General features: G+C 50.0%; 2 non-coding genes across 2 annotated transcripts; both read left to right on the forward strand.

Moving 5' to 3' along the window:
- The first annotated feature begins 11206 nt into the window (after positions 1-11206).
- TRNAS-CGA (transfer RNA serine (anticodon CGA)) lies at positions 11207-11288 on the forward strand. The gene has a single exon. It is a non-coding gene; the product is annotated as a tRNA-Ser (tRNA).
- Positions 11289-11811: 523 nt separating this feature from the next.
- TRNAS-AGA (transfer RNA serine (anticodon AGA)) lies at positions 11812-11893 on the forward strand. Its single transcript has one exon. It is a non-coding gene; the product is annotated as a tRNA-Ser (tRNA).
- The last annotated feature ends 9138 nt before the right edge of the window (positions 11894-21031 follow it).

Consider the following 21031-nt stretch of genomic DNA (forward strand, 5'->3'; position numbering starts at 1 on the left):
CGTGGAGGTGGCAGTGGAACCGGTCTCCAACAGCCCAAAGAGGAAGAATTTTGACAACACCCTCCCCTGACGCAAAGGTTTATAGTCAGATACAAGAACAAAGTAGCAAGTGTTCCATGGCTTGTGGGGTTTACATCGGGGAGATAAATACGTTCTCCCCGTTTAAGCGCGGCTGACACAGTTCAAAACCGCGCGGACCCCACCCCGTAGTCGCGAGCGCTACCGAGCGCACGCCGACCACGGCGGGCCTTGCTCTGCGGGAACAAAGGAATGACACACTGGCTGACACAAACAAGGCATTTATTGCTGTAACAACAATAACGCCAGCTAGCAACAAAATACACTGAGGAATCGAGGATGTCCGACTCACCAGCAAGGTTACGAGCAAACGTTCGCCCACGGTAGGGCAAAGGGATAAACTCCGAGGCCGAGCGGGACGGGCTCGGCGGGAGCAAGTTCCGACCAAGAGGCGCCCGTCGACGAAGAGCGGAGCTGCGCGCGGAAACGTCCGCTTGCGATCCCGGCCCCAAGGAGAAGAGAGCCAGCTATCCCTCGCGCGTGCGCAGCAATACGCCATCCGTGGCGCTGGTGTCGCTGCGACGCGAGCGCCCTCCCCTGTTAGTTAAAAGTAACCGAAACGAGAGGAGTGCTTTTCGGGGGGAGCTAACAACAGTGGGGTGTGCAATGCGGGAAAGCGAACGCAGGGGACGAAGGCGTCCCCACAGGCTATGCAAGCAGTGGCACTGACCTATTGTCAGGGCGTGATGATCAACTGCCTTGCACCTGAATGGATGCTTGCACCCTAGCAAATGCAATGTAGTTGAACGCGATGTTAAGACAAAAGGTTTACGGCACTGGGGCTGCCTCTTTCGAGGGGCATTTGCTGCTTCATTCTTGAATTTTGTCTGACTAGAATAGCGCCTCGGCTCGTTTGAACTGAGGACCTTTATTCTCGTATGTACAACACGCATTGTATTTGTGGCAGTGAATAATGTGGACCACATGATGGTCCACTGGACATGTTTTCATAAACGAAGGCTTACATTCCCAGATCATTTTACACCATCTTCCTAGCCATGCACTCTCACCATACATGCAACATGACGGGAAAAATTAAAGGGCACCACCTCTCATGTGTCTTTGCTAAAGTCTAGCACTATGTGGATGGGTTACCCAATTGCTTCTCATTCACTAAGCGTGGTACTGTGTGTCAAAACATAAAACATATGGTTTCCTCCTGTGGGCAAGTACAGAAATGCTAACGAGTGTTTATTCTCGTTGCTCATAGCGCTTGTATTTGTCTTTCTTGGCCTTTTCGTGAGTGTGTCTTTCTGCACTATTATTTCATTTGGAAAAAGTATTTCTTTGCATTGGAATAGTGGATCTCGACCTATGTTCAATATTTTATGTGTGCCACATGCTTGCACTTTCACCTGCCTTTTATTGTGAACAGTACAAATTAGTAATTTCCTTTTACATTCAGTGCATGTTACTTAGATAAAAATAACTCTATGAGGGACTACCTCCAGTGTAGACAATGTTGTAAGCAAAAACTCTCGTGTCCACCAAGTTGGTCACTCAGGGGAGCTTGAGCCATGGAGGAGTCTGCAGTCTTGGGAATCGGCCATCCATTGTCAGAAGGTCAACTGGGCCTTGTGCGTTCACAAGTCATCACTGCCACTACTACTCTCGGAAAGGGAAAAAAAAGTCTGGGGCTATTTTTTTTGTCCTGCCAATCTATGGCAGAGAAGCAAGTCTTTTCACTGGTCATGATTAATTACAGTGCTCATAAAAAGTACAACTGTGCCAGAATCGCAAATTTGTTCGTTTGATTGAGCAGTTTGCGTAACACCGTTTTTTTTTTTTTAATCGACGTATATGACTGTGTACGTTTCTTTTTGGCACAATTTATATCCCCGCTTACCCGAGGTAAATTTAAAGTGTCATTTACGAACGTACGGCGACAACAGCAAGGCTGCGGCTGTTTTCTGCCCAGGCCTAGCAGAGCTCGACGTTCGCCGTCGCGTGTGCGGCAGTGGCATTGGAGTGGCGGTTTCGTCAGCGGCGCCGCACAATATCCGACGTGTCCGCGGAGGTTGCCGCGGCAGGCCGGAAAAGGCACGACGTTCGCGCGCTCCACAACCTTTGCAAAACAAAACCGGATCCCCCGAGGCTCATGCGCTTGGGGCACGTATGCGCGTTGCCGGCCAGCGTCCCGCAGGTGTGCGCAACCCGGCCGTACAGCACGGCCTGGTCGGGTGTGGTCGTTTTACCGGGCGCCTGCCGGTTTCCTCAAATGGGCACAATCCATCCCCCCGGCCTGGTGCTCGACTTCACTGGGTTGGATGGCTTGGGACAGGAGCCTTCAAAAACATAACCCAACCACAGACCCGACGCTACGCAGCTGGCGATTCTACGTCTGCATGGCTCTACGTATCCGCCGCCGCACCCCTTTTGATCTGCGCGCTAACTTCGTGAAGGCACGCCGCCGTATCCTGTTAAAGGGACACTGAGGAGAAATTGAAGTTGACTTGCATCGAAAGAATACCAGCTCCTGATTACAAAAACGTCATTCATACCGACAACAAAGCTCCTGTAACATAGAAAAGAGCAAGAACCAAAATACAGGTATCGCCGCCACAGGCCAAACTCGCAAGTACAAGCTTCATGGCGTCATAGGAGAAAACAGTGTTGCTAGAACCAATAGTTCTAGCAACACTAGGACACGAGAAGCTACGAATCACTGAGGCGCAGCAAATGCATGCGCAAATCTCCTTGACGTCGCCAGATGGCGCCACGTACCCGATAGCTACGCGCGCTCCGGCAGCGCCGGGACCAATCAGCGCTTGCTCTCAGCGGTATGGGGGCTCCCGGTATTCCGCTAACGGTAACAAGGTAGGCGGTATGCTAAAGGTGTCTATTTGCGAGAACTTCGTTGACGACTTCGAGAACGGGATCCATTGTAACGCTGGCAAAACGCCGGTGCAAATGTAAACGAAGCGACGGCCGCAATAGCCGATAGATGCCTTCAACGTGCGGCCGGCGGTAGCTTTCTTTTCGGCTGCTGCTGGGCCGCACTACTGGCCGCCAGAAATCACGGAGTCTGCGTTACGTCATGTGAATGTCATGTTTCACGTCACTTAGTTCTGTGTCGTCATAGCAGAATCCCAAGTTTGAATCAGAGCGGCGTTAAAAACTATTTCAACTTCGAATCCAAATTTCTTAGAAATAAATGCATCTTTCGCTGCCGGCCAAGTGGCAACAAAGCCATGAAACGCCGAACTATCGGATTTTGCTATAAAAAAAATATTAATAGAGCTCTCCTCAGTGTCCCTTTAAGAGTATGTCGCGATCGATACCGAATAAGTTGATGCCCATGTTTTAACATTCATAAATCCACTGCCTTGGGATGGCAGGTGCTGTCACCGGTGGAATTTGTGCGATCCAGGCTGCTCTTCCGGACCAATAATTTAACCGCTACCTGCTAGGTTGCATGTGGAGGCCATCTTTTATGGGTACCATCAAGTGTTACCCCCCCGCCCCCCTCTCTCTTGCACACACACAGACGCTTAATGGGGCAGTAAGGCTTAAGCCTGAAAAGAGCCACAAGTGGGCTTTATCGCACGAGGCGGATTTAAGTTGTTTGGCGGCGGAACAAATCACTGACCAGTCAACGGAACAGTTTGATCGAACACCCTTTTCCCATGCACTTCACCGCAGAAAAGCCGAGCACCGGGGCGGGAGAAATCTTGTGGGTGTATACCCGGTGGCACTGGGGATATAACCCAGCACCTCCCGAATGCGAGGCGGGTGCTCTACCGCAAGGCCATCGCTTCGTTTTTGTAGCGAAAGGTACACTAACCGCCGCATTCACACTTCGCGTGCCTATCCGCCGACCTTGACGGACCTTGGTTGAGCTATATGGCTGGTGTTGCTATGCGCTTACTGGTTCGAGCCTATATAATATGACTGGTGTTACTATGTGCTTATATGCGTTGCCATGTGTGGTCCACTACCCTTGACCTTTCACTTTACAGTGGGTACGTGGTGTGGAAGAAGTCACGTGACTGTGGCGTTATGGAGTGTAACGTCAGCGTCGAGAGTTGTATATAACCGAGAGCGAATTCGCACCGCACCTTTCACTACAGTTAACTCGGTTCGGCCAAGTCGAATTGCAGCCTAATTTCTTTTTAAACATGGCCGCCCCTACCAACAGAGGAATTTTCCAGAAGAGCTGGGTCATATTATGATGAGCTGAGGTCTAATAATGATGGCCGAGCAGGCGGGAGCGTCCTCGTTTTGTCGGTAGGCACCCGGCGACACTGAAGTGCGACACAGACTTGAATGCTTAGCCACAAGGCCAACCGTGATTGGACAGGGAGACCCGATAATCCCCGTAGAAGGGAGCACCATAGACACCTCTAGCAGATGGCGCCCCTTAAAGGGACTATGCAATAAATTAATTGAGATTACGTAAAGCAGACGGGAGGTAGGCATTCCATCACTGGTCACCCCAGCGCAAGAATTTTTGAGCTAGCTTCAATAACAACGAAGTTATAGACGATTAAAAATTACGCTCCTCTTCTCCCCACTCAACTCGTACACGCGGGGCACCAGATAACGAAAACAGCTCTGGGACTGGGCCCCGCCCATGAATACGCATTCGCTGACGTTCAGCTTGAGACTTCCGGTTGTTGCACCCAGCACCCCAGCAGCAGTATTACCATAGCAGTATAGTTCCTAGCAGCAGCGTTGGCGGCGTCACTCCAGTCTCTCCGCCTTCCTGAATTGCGGCGCGCGTCGGATATCTTTGCTTGTCGCTGCGACAAAGGCACTGCGAGTAGCTCCCGAACTCGCGACAGAAAGAGGCGACAGAGGTAAACTGAAACCATATGCGTGAAGGCAATGCCCTGGATCGCGCCTGCCCGAGGGGGCCGCGCGGCGACACGAGCAGACGATTTTCACGGCCACCGGAAGTGTGCCCGTGACGTCGTGGCTGCCGTGGCTCCATCGAATGACAGCGTGTGGTGGCTTGCCGACGTCATGGGACTAATGACGTCCATTTTCACGATTTTAGTTTCAAAATCGGCCACTACGAATACACCAATCGGCCCGTGAATTTTAAGAAACATGGTTTCTAAAAATTCATAATAAATTGCCAGCTCAGCTCCGAAGACTCATACTTGGTGTGAATGCTTCTTAGCATCATTTCTAAGCTCTGAAAACATTTACAAACGAATTTTAATTCGTTGCATAGTCCCTTTAAGTGGCCAAGCACCTGGCCGGAGGACATCTGTGTTTATTTATGCTGGTGGGTTTCCACCGGTGGCACTTCGGGCACTCCGACAGACCAGGCCGGATGCTCCGATCGAGACTTGCGGGTCTCCTGTGGTATTGGCTTGAGGAGGTTCCGAGTGTTTCAGCCCAACACGACGGGACGGGCGCAAGGCAGGGTTCGCTCGTACCTATTTTGCCGGTAGGCACCCGGCGACACCAATGACAGGCGCCTCCCATGGCCTCTGCGGACGCTCCACAACGATGCTGTCCGTGGTCGGGAAGGGACGCCCAGTATATCCTCTTTGGCAACGGTGTTCAGAGCCAATATAGGCCCCCTTCCAAGACGTGACCCCTTTGAAGGCTGAGTGCCAAACCAGGGGACGCCTCTACCTATTAGAAAAGCCGGTGGGTTGCCGGCGGCTCTGGAGATTGAGACCAGCACCTTCCGAATGCGAGGCGGATGCTCTCGCCGCTTTGGGGGCGGAAGTGGGATATCGATTATTGACGCACTCTTGGGAAGACTTTTCTAATTTTTGTTTGAACTGAACTCGCTTCAGTTCTACCACTTAATAAAAAAATGTCTTTTCAGGAGGCAAGAACATTTAGTAAACTTTTATCACCTCCCGCGTTGGGAGAAACGTGCTGGTGGTAGGAGCTCCCCGTTACTGCTGAACAAAGTACAGTAATCAGCGCATGTGATCGTATACAGCAAACACCGCACGACTTTCCAGATAATATCAGTGGAAAGAAAGCCACGTGTACTCTGCTTTATAAATGGATTTATGCTGTGCTTTTCACCCGTTAGCAATAACATTATTTTAAATTGCGCGCTACTGGAAAGCTTAACGTACGTCATCATCGTCAAGTGGTCAAGTCTCCTGGAGCCACCAAATCATTCTGGAGTCGGTAAATTAACTCTATGGCATTTTGACCACCGTGATATTAACCACTCTGTGCAATGAAGACCGAAGCCTAGTTGGCCTAGTCGTAAGTTTGTTCGGCGCTTTGGCCCATGGAGCTTTTTGCTCTTTTTTCATTCTTGGGCATCTTCGAAAGTCTTTGTAGTGCGGCACTTCTGGTACTTTATTTATTTATTTATTTATTCACAATACCTTAGAGGGCCCAGAAGGGCATTGAGTAAGGGGGGCAAAGAACGACAAATGTGCAAAAGAACCTAATTAAATACAACATGAGATACAAAAGATTAAGTAAAAAGAAACTAATGTACAAAGCAAAACTTAAAGGCGGAATTATACATAGGATACAAGGTACTTATTAGTAGCATGAATGCCGGACATACGGCCAAAACAAAACGCAATGGTAACGAAGGAACAAAAATACACTGCGACAAAGAAGATCAAAGATAGGAGAAAAAGCGATGGCATGTGAGATATCTACGTTATTTTCGGTGGCTGGTGCTGGTTTTAGTTTTCACGCGCCTTATGTCCGCAGGTTTCGTTGACCGCGATATTCGTATGCGTGCGCAGGCGGCGATATATCCACCGCTCGCTGTGCGAATTCATGAGCGGCCGGCTGGATGTGTCAACCACGGGATGTGCGCCGCTCCCCCACATTTCCCGGCGGCAAGCTGCTGGGTTCGCAGTAAACTCGTTTCTCCATCTCCGCGTAACGGCTTACCGGAGCTCAGGAATGGCACTCTTGATATGGAGTCACTCCTCTTTCCAGGAAGCGACACGCGGCGAACAAAACGGATTATTTGCACGCTTGTTCAGTTTTTCAAGCTGTTCAAGAAAGGATACAGTCGTTAAACTAAAAAAAAAAAAAAAAAGATCCGGCGCGTGATATATGCTCTGAGGCGTTGACGTGGTGAAGCAGCTTCGTCACGCGGAGGAGACGTGTGAAACGCCTGTTACATATGTTCCTTACGCATTTGGAATCTCTGTTGATATTTACGGTGGAGCCATAAAGCTCAACTACATGAAGCATATTGTTTGAGGACGTGCGTCTATTGCTACAGCGCTTGGTATGAGAAAGGCCGTTGTATGTACATCGATGGCACGAGGTGAAGTTAGTGCCGAGGCTTTAAATATTTTTTTTTTTTTTTCACGTCTAGAGAACCAAGTGAGCAAGCTGGCCGCTGCTGAACGAACAGTCATGCTCCCGTTAAAATGACGCATACCGAAAGGGCCTTTCCGAAATTTTTTCGTCCACTGCACCTCAGCTCTTCATGTTTCACATCCTCATAACCAACTCGGTTATTGCGATCACTTAATGCTCTGTTTCGAGCACCCGCTGCTGTGAGTGAGCTATCAAGGTTTTATGGGTTGTTTGTATCGTACTGGACGCTGGAGATAATGAACATTGGCCATGCCACTGCCACTTTTGCGGCTGCTTCGGCACAAGCGAAACCCTCCCTGTCAAAAAGGTTGCTTTCATCAACTCTGAGCCTGGACTCGCGCGCAAAAAAAAAAAAAGCAGTAAATGATAAAAAATTATGCATACATTTTATGAAAATTTCTCTTTTTTTATTAATGACTGAAGCTAGTTTCTTGCTTAAATTTACTTCGAAGTAATTCTTAATTGTGCTGCCCCTTGGCGTCGACCTATTTAAATTTAGAAGCGCGGGAGTGGAACGCGACAGCGTGTTGTAGCGCTCCACGGAACGTCACCACCCGTTCGGCGCGATGCGTTTCCCTTTTAAAGGGTCCCTGAAAGGGGTGTCTGAGGTTGGCAAACAAATACTTGCATTATGTAGAGCGTAGGCCACTGAACGTTCATGCCGCGTACAATACATCAAAGGCGAGTAGATAATTTACAATACATTTTCAAAAACTACCTCTCCCGAGCCTCGCGGCGACCAGCGGCGGTGAACTTCCGCCCGAATCCGTACTCATTACGTCAGTTTGTACTCTTTACGTCACAAGTGCTGGGCTATGATTGGTTCGCGGTGCCAACGTGAAATCACGCATTTAACAAACTAGAAGCTCTAGATACTTCACACTCTTACTCTTTTCGGAAACATTTCGCATTTCAGCAAGCAGAGTTGTCGTTTATATGCATGTTTACGCAGTTATTGTGTGTTCGGTGTCAGAAATTAGTACTGCACTTCCGGTTTACAATGTTTTCGTCTGCTCGTGCCGCTTGTGTCACTCCGCCGGCGCCGCCGTCGAACCGAATCGAGAATCGAGGTGCGATTTGGAGTCACCGCACTACTGATTTCTGTCGCGACCTCCGTCGCATGCGCAATCAAATTGGACCGGCCGTGCTGTGTCGTTGGTTGCAAAGCCAGGGTTCGGCAAGATGTTGCCCTTCGGCACTGTCTGCCGAAAGATGGAAGTGAGCGAGCCGTCGTCGTCGTCAGGATTCAGCGCTCGATTTCTGAACGGCGTGTCCTTAAAAGCTTGGCCGACGCGCTGCACCGATCGTCGCTTGCGAACTGCCGCCCCACTACAAGCAGGGAGACACGGAGCGGTGAGCATCGCTGCGCCGGCCTACCCAAGCTCCGCTCACAACCGGTGTCGCACTTCGCCGCCGTGCAGCAATGCCTGAGCGCTGCTTGGGATGGTGTACAAATATCACAAGGCAAGATCGCCTTGTTATCAGAAATACTTCTCGAGCAGCCACAAAGCACGCCTGCTTATGTTGCGAGCTTTCGGCAACGGCACCGCTCGCGGGCGCTCAGGGCGACGAGCTCTGCTGCTGCCTGGCTGCCGTGGTCGTCGCTAGGCCTATTGCCTCTTTGGCATCGAAGCTGCAGCGGCCGGCGCTTCGGAAGTCGCCTGAGCTATAATACAAGGCTTACTCTACACATCGCTTTGCAGTCAACAGCATCATCTCACAATAAAATAATAGTATGGTCACTTTCCGCGACTCCTTCTGCAGCGAAGCGAGCGGGCGCCAGGCGAGCCGGACCCCACGTCGGGTCAGCGGCAGCTGCGAGACGGTTGTGGCAAGAAATTTGCTCGTATCACAGTCGTTACCTTTACCAGCAGCTCAGTATTGGTCAGCGATCCTCAAAAATGACACATTTTTCACATTTCTTATCCCAGGGTTTATTATTTACGTCAAGAACACACTTTAGCTCGTTTTTATGTCGCCGGCAGACGGGATCCAGGCTGGCCGGCCGGCCGGCATGCTCGGCGTACATCACGTTCGCACAAGAAAATGCAAAACAGCCATGATACCAGCGAGGATGCTTCCTAGATTCGAGCAACGAAAATATGTCTGTGCAAAAGTGGATCTTTCGGCAACGACACCGCCTGCGGCAACGCCGCGCGACGAACTGCGCGCTGGTCCCAGGCTGCCCTAGTCGTCGCTAGGCCTATCTGGTTTCGCATTGAAACCGCAGCTGACGGCGCTTCGGAAGTTGCCTGCGCTATAATAAAAGGCCTACTATTCACATCGCTTTACTGCGAACTCGTCCCATACTAGGGTCATTTCTTTAACCTACACCAGCTACACCAGTGTAGCAAAGCTTCATTGGAGGTATTGGACGTTTGCTACACTGGTGTAGCTGGTGTAGGTTAAAGAAATGGCCCTAATAAAAGATATGTTCGATTTCCACGATGCCTTCAGCAACGGAGCTAGCAGACGGTAGGCGAACCGCACCAAGTAGCAGCAGCACCAAATCGGCTGTTGGATGAAATTTGCTTGTATCGCAGTCATCACTTTTACCAGCAACTCGGTATTGGCCAACGATCGTCAGAAATTATGCATTTTTGACATGCATCTATCCAAGGGCTTGCTATGGACGAGAACAAACAATACTAGCGCGTTTTTCAGTCGCCGGTGGCCGGCATCAAGGCTGGCAGGCCGGTCCGGCGTGGCTCGGCCCCGAGCGCCCTGAGCAGCGCGCTGTACGGCATCATGACGCTGCCGCTCTCCGCACTCGTATTGGCTCCCGCTTCCCGTCGTTGCGTTTTCTGCACGCGGCTTGTCGTAGACATCCAGCAGGTTGGACGCAGGCGACGAGCTGCGATCGGTTGTTACGACGTCGTTCACAACGGCGCGCCGCAGCGAATCGCACACACTTTTCGCACATGTGTCCCCGCCTTAAGGCTGAAATCCCATTTCGGCACTCATCCGCAAAAGCCGTTCCTTCAGCTCGGGGTCTATAGTACGAGAGAAGCCGCAGCGACGGTTGCGAGACACAGGTGAACATAGCAGACAGCGGGAAAGCGAGCGAGCGAGCGAGCGATCGAGCGCGTCAACCGGAAGTAAACAAACCGATCTCGTCGATGACGTATTTGTGGGCGGAGCATGGTCCCGCCCTGTAATCTTTATTTTTTTATGGTTCGCTCCGGTGTACGAGTTGAGAGGGAAAAGGCTGGTGGTCATTTTTAATAGCCATTATCTCTGGTTCCGCACAAGGTAGATCAAAAATTTTTGCGGTAGGATGATGGATCGTTCAGTGTCTATCAATACTTCGACTTCTCTTTGCCTACATGGACACCGTTTCAGGGACCCTTTAATGCAACGCTTTTTGAGGAAAGGAAATGGCGCTGTAATTCTCTGTCATCTCGGTGGACACCTGAACCACACCGTACAGGAAGGGAGGAAGTGGAGTGAAAGAAGAAAGAGAAAGAGGGGCCGTAATGAAGAAAATGAAAATTGTGTTTGAGGAAAGGAAATTGCGCAGTAACTGTCTCGCATATTTCGGTGGACACTAGTCAAAATTCGCGCGCAGTGACGTCACGAGCATTTCGACCAATCTGAAACGCGGACAAATATGCTAACACGTCTTGGTCACGACATTATGAGCCATTAATTAAGGCTTTCGCCTTAATAGGCGCTTCCTTAATAAAACGCACATGCATGGTTATAACCGTACATGCGCGTTTTGGAATTCCTCCATGAGTTACCACTGATCGTGGAAGAAGGAAAAACTCCACAGATAGATGAGCGAGCGAATGTATAACTTGAATCAAGAAGGCACCGCTTGGGTATGTTGTGTCTTATTTTCCGTCTCGCAGTCGTGGCCGAGTGGTTAAGGCGATGGACTCGAAATCCATTGGGGTTTCCCCGCACAGGTTCGAATCCTGTCGGCTGCGCTACTTTTATATTTTTTCTCTGCGCATTTTCGTTTTTTGTTTTGAACTCATTACAACCTAAAATGCTGCAATAATAATAAAAAAAAAAAGCTTTCGCGGTGCATAACGCCTAATATTTGAGACGTCACTAAATTTCACGCTCTGTTTCATGTGTAAATATTTCACATCTTGACTGCTTGGTCGCTTGGTTTGCCGCTGTGAATGCCACCTCGTATAAAAGATGGCAGCAGCCCTAATAAACGATTCAGTGCGGGAGAATTCTTGCTAAGTTTCCTGCACCTCGTCGAATGCAAGCCAGAAGACCGAGGCCTAAATGCGTCCTCGACTTTGTGCTTCGCAGTGCCATAGCCTTCAGGACTTGGTTTTCAGCAGCGGCGAGTATTTGAAGGACTGAAGTAATTGAGGAAGAAATGGTTATGTTGGATCGCAACACAATACTACGGTAACACGCCCTAATTACCAATATGGACATTTGCCGGGCTATAAACGTAAGAAAGACATTTGCGGGCACGTTGTCGTCGCCGCAGTCGTGGCCGAGTGGTTAAGGCGATGGACTAGAAATCCATTGGGGTCTCCCCGCACAGGTTCGAATCCTGTCGACTGCGCAGATTTTTTTTTTTCTTTATACAGTTTGGCACTCATTATTGTACTTTTTTTTGCTTCCCCGCTTACTTTTGTGAACACGATGAATTGTTTATCTTTTTGAGTCGGTTTACGGAGGTCGGCCGTGTGGTTGTAGGCTTTCTCTTGGGGAGGCAAGCGTCGACTCTCAATGCTGTTCGACCCGATGATTTTCTCCTTACTACAAAGACTGACACTGAATGACATGTTCCGGACGCCTCAGCTCTTTCGGCAGTGGTCGTCAGCATTGCTATAAATGCCAACGTATGATAGCCGGCACATTACAAATCGCTTTTGGCTGCAGGAAAGATGGCTGCAGAACACACACAGTGCATCAGCTGTGCTGGTTTAGATTTATTTAATCCTTTCAGGCTCCATTTATCATTCTAATTCAAAACAATGATTTTTTTTTTATTCTAAAAAGCATATCGAGGTTTCAGGAAAGCGAATTCCTTAGTTTTACAATGGAAAACACAAATTTTGTTAGAAATCTGGGGAAAGAATAGGCTCATATTTGGAACAGCGCTAACACATGACGGAGCAGGAACATGAGGATACATAGCGCACAGTATTCAAGGGACACAACACGAGCGTTGTTGTGCTGTGTCACTTGAATATTGTGCGCGATGGATCCTCATGTTGACTACTCACTGGCCCGTACCCTGACCCTTCTGAACGCGAACTCAACGCAGGCGCTGACTAGCAACTGGCGTATATTTCAGAAATATAGATATATAAACATACAGCAACCCCGCAATCAAGATAGCCAGATTCAACTTGCTGTGCGAAAAGATGGCGAGGAAAAAAGCACGTGCTCAGCTAATGACAAAAGAAACTTAACTAGAGATGTAAAGGCAAAAAGGTGAACGGGGGTAACAACAGGGGGACCGGGTGAAAACAAACAAGAAAAACAATAGCAAGGGTAACAAATTTCTAACTGCTGCAGGCGCGCGTCAAGGACGAAATGAAAGTAAGTGGCGAGGTGAATGGCACGTGCTAATTTCGAAAGGCTGACAAGGGGGCGATAAAACGACACACAAAAAAAAAGGGGGGGGGGGGGGGGGGGGAATGAACTTGTGAGAACAAACAAGAACAACACCAACACGGGTAAAGGCACATCGGGGAGGCGGCTGGCGAGTATCAGGACTGATGCCCAAGAAAGGCGATTTCTTTTGAAAGTAATGTGATAGACGGCGCACTGACGCAACTGTGATCTCTCTTATTGATGGTAAAAGCTTCCCAGTTTTCTCGAGCATGCTGGCTGAAATATTTCTTGATGATGCGAGTTTTGTCAAGCAAGGGAGAGCATTCGCATTTAGTGTGGTGAATGACTAAGTTGGACCCCGTAGTGGCATTTTGAGAATTAGCGTGCTCGCGCAACTTGTCATTAATACATCTTCCTGTTTTCCCTACATAGGACCTGCCACAGGAAAGCGGAATTTCGTACACAGCGTTTCTGTTACACTGCACAAATGGATTCTGGTGTTTTTTCTTACATTTATTCTGTTCAGTCTCTTTCCTATTCACACGTTTTCACAGAGCACCAAATTTGTCCGGGGCAGAAAAAATTACACGAACTCCAGCCTTAGCACCTATCTTCTTGAGCTTGTGGGACACACCATGCACACAGGGAACAACGACTGTGCGCGACCGATCGATGTCCGTATGTCTCTTCTTAAAAGTTCCGCGGATTTCCTGAACAAGTTTTTCTGCCAGGTTGCAGGTCCTCCGGGAAACCAGCAGATCTGAGCGGGCTCACCTGCGAATTGAAGCTGGTGAAGACTTGGTGTTGGCAAGATCTGTAGAGGGCGTTTTTGATTGCGGACGTGGCGATACCGCGTTTGATAAGCTTCGAGTGCGCGGAAGTGAACGGCAGCATGTTCTTCGGCGAGCGGGGTGCGTACTGCCAGCAGATGTGGCCAGAGGAAAGGTGCAGCAAAAGATCCAGGAAGCGAAGCTTGTAGTCTGTGGAATGTTCGACCGTTATGGAGAGATCTTTTAGGTGCAAGGAGAATTCGGAGATGATGCGTCCTGTGTTAGCGCTGTTCCAAAATGTTCGTAAACCAACAAGCCCAACTCTCCACTCTTCTGAAAAAATAGGCATCGCTGGCGGCAAAATCTGCCACCAAAAAAAATGGTGGAAGGCGTGCTACCAAGCGTGTACCAAGCTCACTCTTTTGCGGAATGTTTTTTATTCGCTAGTTGGCATAAAAGCAACGAATTAGCAAGGTGATTGATGCTAAATTCGTCTTAAATGAAAAATTAGTGCTACCTTAGCTGAAGGGTTGGCGAAAGGGAACGCGGTCCGAATCGGTATAGGTGGCGGAAGGCCCGGATTTTGCGTGCAAATGTTGCGTTTAAAGTGAATGCCTGGACAGGGTTGACGAAAACGCCAAACTAGCGCCACGTATGGGTGCCCTAGAGAAAGAGAGAGAGCAAACCTTTAATGAATAAATATAGAGGATGAGCCGGCGCATATAGTGAATGCTGGCATCGTCTTGGTCCGCGTCTCTAGTCCGGGATGCCGCAAGATCCCGCCGCCTCGCGAGCGCGAGCCCGACGTTCGAGGGCAGCTTACCCAGTCGCACTCGAGCACTCGAGGAGGAGGCCTCCAAAGCCTCTTTGGTGGGGGTGGTGTGGGGAGGGAAGTGAGGACTGTGTTGACAGGCCCTCACCATATGGGATAGAGGACAGAGCTCGTTACAGTGTGGCCACAAAGGATTCATTTTCGGGTCATAGCGAGCAGCCATTGTAGGACACCAATAGGTGTTCGTCCGTAGCTCGGCGCAGAATGCGTTTTTTGCCTTCGACAGCCCCTTTCTCGGTGGAGAGAATTGCCGATGTCCGTTTTTGAAATCGTCGGTATTTTCTCGAAACCGCCGAAGCGGCCGGCTACGCTCATCGAAAGAGCTAGTGGTAGAAAAGGTAGAAAAGCGAAAACTTCAGGAACACTGCGGCCAACGAGCCAACTACGATCATATCCTATGGGATTGCAAAATAGAGCCACCTCCGGGTGATCTAATTACCGTTCGTTCTGTCGAGTGGTGGGAGACCGTGCTGGCTAGCTCTGACCCCAGAACTAAAGTTCTGGCGGTGGAGTGGGCTGGCAAAGTCGTTGAGGGCTATATACTCTTGACCACTTAACGCGACCTCTTAGCACCAAGCTCTTCCCGACGAATAAAATGTTTTACAATCAATCAGAAACAGCCTGGTGAAATGGAAAGAAAAATGGCCGACACCGCCATCGGAAACCACCATGACGATGATGTCCTCATGCATAATGACACATACCCACGGCGAGGCCAGGGTGCGTAGCGGATACAAACGCACTCATGTACAAGGAATGGAGTATTTGGATCATTTTGTGTCCTGGACTAGAATTTGTACAAAAAATGAAAAAAAAAAGAACCGGAAAAGGAAAAGCAGTAAATTCTCATTCTAGCAGAACCACAATGGAGGACTGACTCACTGACGAGGAGTGAACGAACGAGCGGTCCCCTCCTCGGTCGGCGGAGGGGACAGCGTCTTCTCACTGGTCTTTGAAATCTGCAATTCGCTGTTTGGAAACACCCGCTTGCTATCTGGGCGAGTTTTCTGCAGACCATTGTTTTTTTATTGGTGTTCTGTTTTGTGTTTGTATTTTCCTTGCTGGTTTTTTTCTCTACCTGCCTCACTCCTGCAATAACCTCATGGAGACCGGAGTATAAATAAATTAACGTGCCTCTTGAGAGGCTTCGGAGCACTTCACGGGGCTAGCGAGCCCCTGCCGCCCTCGGCGCACCGCTGTTGAGGGCCACCGCTGTAAATCAGTCAGGTGGCTATACTTAACCACGAGATGTGGCCTGCTGGCGACGCTTTAGGCCTAGCAGCCGCGCCTCTCGTCTTCCTCGTGCAGTCCGCGTGTGTGCTTCTTTGTTTACTCGTGGAGGAGACCGAGCGCGATAATTTGCCTCTAGGGCGCCGGTCCGGATTCCTACGATCACATCCTGTGGGACTGCAAAATAGAGCCACCTCCGGGTGATCTAGTTACAGCTCCTTCTCTCGAGCGGTGGGAGACCGTGCTGGCTAGCTCTGACCCCAGAACGCAAGTTTTGGCGGTGGAGTGGGCTGACAAAGTCGTCGAGGGCTATGTACTCTCGACCACTTAACGCGACCTCTTGCCAAGCTCTTCCCGGCGAATAAAATGTTTTACAATCAATCTTTGGAAAACGTGAGATGCATGCACCCTTCGATCCGCCGGGTTCTTTCGTCCGTGCTGAACGCGGCTGAGTTGCGCAACTCTTGTGCGCGTAACGTACACGAGAAAATACTTTCGATGAGCTGCATGGTTCTCTCCCCGTTTCGCGAATACGTTATACCCAGGGGGCGAAGAAACGGTGTGCTAAGTATTCGCGTCGGCATCGAAGCGTTTGGTAGACAGCATGCGGTGACCGAGCCTGTGAAAATACGTCCTTGAAGTAACAGTATGACTACGTACATACGTTAATGCGAAAACATTACTTGGCTCATGCGTGGCGTCCGCGGAAAGTGTGTAGAGCAAGTGTGTACAGAAAATGTTAACGAAAAGTGTGGACACTTACCCGAGTTGCTCGGTAACTCGCTTACTCGGTAGTAACTCGGGTAAGTTAGGAGGAACGCCGTGCTAGCTGCAGCCAATAGGAGGAAGCAAGCTCGGGTAAGCTCGGGGACTAAATCGGATAAGTTCGGGTTAGTTCGGAGGAGCGTCGCTCCACCCGCGCGAAAAGTTGCTCGGGAAGAGCAACATAGATCCCACAATCCCTACGGGTGGCTGCGACAGGGACAGCCACCTTCCAGTGCAGTGGCGCAGCGCTTAACCGCTTATATGGGCATTAATTCACGGAGCTCCGAATGGTGTCGGGTTTGGTGACCAACGCGAACTAATTTACGCAAACTACAAACGCACCAATGGAAACAGCAGTAATGCACAATGCTTTCGCGTTTACAGCACGTAAGCAGACCTAAGTGCTCCCGGCAGTTTTTATTGTCTTATAGGTAGGGTTGCATGGACCCTAGCTGGGTGTTGGCCTCGAACCTTTCGTCGTGGCGACAGGACTTGCTATTGGGCTACAGTCGGATACAACTCAAGAACGAAGAGGAAAATGCCCGTCAAAGTTGGTGGTGAAACAAACAGAAGCGTGCATGGTCACAGCGCGAAAGGAGTGACTTGGTACCCCGCACTGTGTGAAAGAAGGAAGAGAGAAACAGGTGCCATAATATAGTGGAGGTCTCCGGGATAATTTCAATCACCTGGGGATATTTAATGTGCACTGACATCGCACAGCATACGGGCGCCTTCTTCGTTCCGCCTCCATCGAAACGCGGCCGCCGCGGTCAGTCATCGGTGGAATTTGTGCGATCCAGCAACCTCGCGCAACCAATCATTAATTTACCACCACCTGCCAGATTGCATGTGGACGCCATATTTTATGAATACCATCGAGTGTCAACCCCCCCCCCCCCCCCCCCCCCCCGCACGCACGCACCTCTGAACTCGCTTAAGACTGCACACAGGGTGAGCACGGGGCATTTACATTGTCATCCTGTGCCGACAGACTGAAGGGGACATGGCTTAAGTCAGCTGTGTCTCTGTGCCAGAACGCGTCTTTGAGCCGTATCTTGCCGGCTCCCTCTGAGGAGTTCTTCATGAGACAAAGCTTCTCCTAAGGATAGTGATTTCTGCCCCTGAGTCAAGACAGCCCTCGAAAGGCGTTCCTTCCGCAACCTGGTCCACCCATGCTATTTTCGCTCCTCTAACCGCTACGTTCACTACGTCACATGCTGGCACACTGCTTTCCTTGCGACTAGTGTTGAGGCATGTCACCTTCTAGCTAACTCATATGTGTCCCACTCCTTCGGTTCAGTTTGCTGGCAGTTCCGCTGGTAGTGGCCTGAGCGGCCGCAAGAGCCACGGCCACTGCTTGAGTTCTTCAGGTCTGGCTGTCTCATGTCATCCCCTTTCGTGGTATGCGCCATTCTTTTTGTCCCATTTGGCGGGAGCTCCTTAGGCCATCCTCATTTTTCAGCGAGTTTCGCTAACTCTCCAGGTTTAAACCATTCTCCGGTTTCGTGCTGCAGCACGTAGCCCCTCAAATCATCACGTATGAGCTGTTTCAGCCGGTTAGAAGTGTGCAACGCACGCAGCCCTTCTAACGATTTTACCCTCCGGATGCTCAAGTAATACTCGAGGATAAGTTGCAATCGGTCGATTCCAGGTTTCACTGCCTTTTCTGCCCGAGAAAAACCTGCGTTGGTATTCCTCTGGTGTCAACTGTAGCTCCGCCAGCGCGGAGATCGCCTGGAACTGCGCAGCTCCTCAGCATATTGTCCCCATTTTTGAACCAGGCAGCTCGTCGGACGCTTGCTAGAGAGCAAGAACCGCCCTCAACTCTTCGGCATATCTACTCGTAGTATCTGGAGTTCGCACTCGTTGCTCTGGCCGTTCTGTTTGAGTCTCTCGAGCTCAATCCTCTCAGCTGTCCCTCGTGTGGTGACCACCATATGCCCTAACGGCAGACGAACAAAAAAGAGAAGCACCTATGTGTCTTCCCTTGTTTCGCGTGGCACACTCAGCGATGTCTGACCAAGTTCTGTCGTCCGCAGGTCAGTTCGCCGTACGTGAGAACATTAGCAGCCCGGTCCACGTCGTGGCTTGGAACCTGGACGCTCGGGGTTGGATGCTCAGGTCTTCCGTTGAGACTTACCCTCAGAGGATCTTCTGTTGTAGCCCCATTCGCTTGAAGCTACAGATCCTGGATACTCCTCGTAGATGTTGGTCCAGCTTAAAATTCACTCGTTGAAGTTGCTCAAACCCCGCAGAAAGCCGTCGTCCAATCCTGCCGACTGCGCCAGTTAGACTTGATTGGGGGTCTGTTGTAGATCCGCAATGGCGGTCCTCGGTGTAGACGGGGGGTCCGTTTGGGCTCGACACATTGCAGCAGGGAGACGAGGCGGTGAGGCGAACCTCTTGGCAGAAATGTATACAGATGGGTTTATTTTTATAGACTATTTACACTTATACACATCGACCAGGGTGGTCGCTCACCATCAAGAACGATCGGGAGCGTCAGGCTAGAGCTCGCCCTTACGTAGTTCTGTCCTGCCTGACCGACCTAAATCGCGCTACTCGTAGTGGTTCCTCGTTCCTCAGAACCTGCCCAGCGCTAAGCTTGACCCTATCCGCACTCTCGCGACTCCCCTTCGAACTCGACCGGGGCAGCCGCGTTTCGATGGAGGTAAAGCGAAAATTGCGCCCCTGTGCTGTACGATGTGAGGGCTCGTTAGATTCCCAGGTGGTCGAAATTATTCCGGAGCCCTCCACTACGGCAACTCTTGCTTACTTTCTTCTCTGACACCCTGCTTAATCCCTTCTCTTACGGCGCAGTTCAGGTCCACCGAGATGTGAGACAGATACTGCACCATTTTCTATCCTCAAAAAGACAACTTTCAATTTTTTTTTTCTCTCCACCAAGAGCCTCCGCCCAAGTTTCTCTCCTTTTGGCGCCGAAGCGCCTCCTTAAATAAATTTGCCCAGCATTCTGGGGACCATTATAGTGACCGATCAGAAATTAGCTTCTTGGAGCCAATCTTGGAATTATCTCTTAAGCTGAGCGGACCAATGGCACTCCGATGCTCGCGAGCTTGTTTATTCGCGCGCACCGCATGCTTTCCAAGCATGCATTGTTAAACAATGCGCCGTCGCGCATGCATTGTCTGCGGATCGGGTCCCATTCCGACGCCGCTCGCTGCCGTTACAGCTTTCATTTTTTTTTCCTCGGCAGCCCTCTGCAAGCAGCATTTGCTCTCTGTTTTAGAACGGGGACGGGGCCGCGCGACGAGGTGGTTACAAAATCTGAAGACCAGGACCAAGTCAGGGCGTCTGGGGTAAACTGTGGATGGTCTACTGCCCTGTGACCCACAAACTCAATTCCAACCAAACAGGAAAACGTGCTAGTTTCTTATCCGCATAAGCCGTAGTGCTATCCAAGCTGTTATAATTGGTCAACATCAGCAGTAAATATGGCATTTGGCTCTTTTCCTTGTGAAACTAATTTGACAGTTTTCATCCGAAAGCTTTATTTCTGTAGTAGTAATTCAAGCTCTGTTTATGAATAAAAATGCATAAAAATGGTTACGCTGTGAATTCAGCAGAAAATCGATTGAAACATTCATTGTTGCAATCTGGCGCACTGGTGTGCTTCAGCAACGCAAGCACGATACGCAAATGTTTGGTTTGGTTTATGGGGAATTATTAAGATCACAAAGCGGCTCAGGCTATGAGGGACGCCGTAGTGAAGGGATCCGGAAATTTCGACCAACTGGGGTCATTTTACCGTGCACTGACATCGCACAGTACACGGGACTCTAGCATTTCGCCTCCATCGAAATTCGACCGCTGCGGCCGGGATCAAGATACGTAAATGTGAATAGCAGGGTTAATTCTGTCATAGGCACTCACGTAACAGCCATTTTTCTTTTATTTTCCCACTTCGGCATGCAGCGCCAACGTAAACTGGCTAGAATGCATGGGAGTTGGAAGTTATTCTCCTTCACTGCAGAGTAGCGAAATGGCAGACGCAGACAGGACACAAAACGACGGGAGAACCGCTAGTGCTGTGGTTTCCCGTCTTCGTGTGCCATTTCGCTGGAAATAATGGATTCAGGGAGCCAGTGCCAACTAAACACTTTTTCAATGTAGCAGAGGCGCATCGTTGCTTCCTGGGCGACGGAACTAATGACCTCTACGTCGTCTTCAGGTTTGGGATTTTAAGCCGATCACTTCATACCCTACGCAGTCCGTTGTAAAGTAATTATGGAGAAGGGAGAAATGAAACGATGCTCGTAGTAGTCTAAGCTGACAAACACGGCTCTTACGAGTGTAATTGGCTGCTAATTTTTGATTTCAAATAAGATTTGTGTGTCAGCCGGTACAGGGCACCTTTCGTTGTCAAAGTTTTTCCAGAGAAAAAAATGTGCGGACTGTCGCGCTATCACAGAATAGTTTGACTTAGTTTCTGTTTCTGGGTCGTTAAAAAAAAAAAGAGAGACTAAATTTTCAGCGCCATTTTTACCCGCGCAGCGGAAGCCCGGAAAACCAGCGGAGT

Source organism: Amblyomma mixtum, chromosome 2 (assembly GCF_055824585.1).
Source record: "Amblyomma mixtum isolate Tamu chromosome 2, ASM5582458v1, whole genome shotgun sequence".
In the NCBI taxonomy this organism is placed as follows: domain Eukaryota; kingdom Metazoa; phylum Arthropoda; class Arachnida; order Ixodida; family Ixodidae; genus Amblyomma; species Amblyomma mixtum.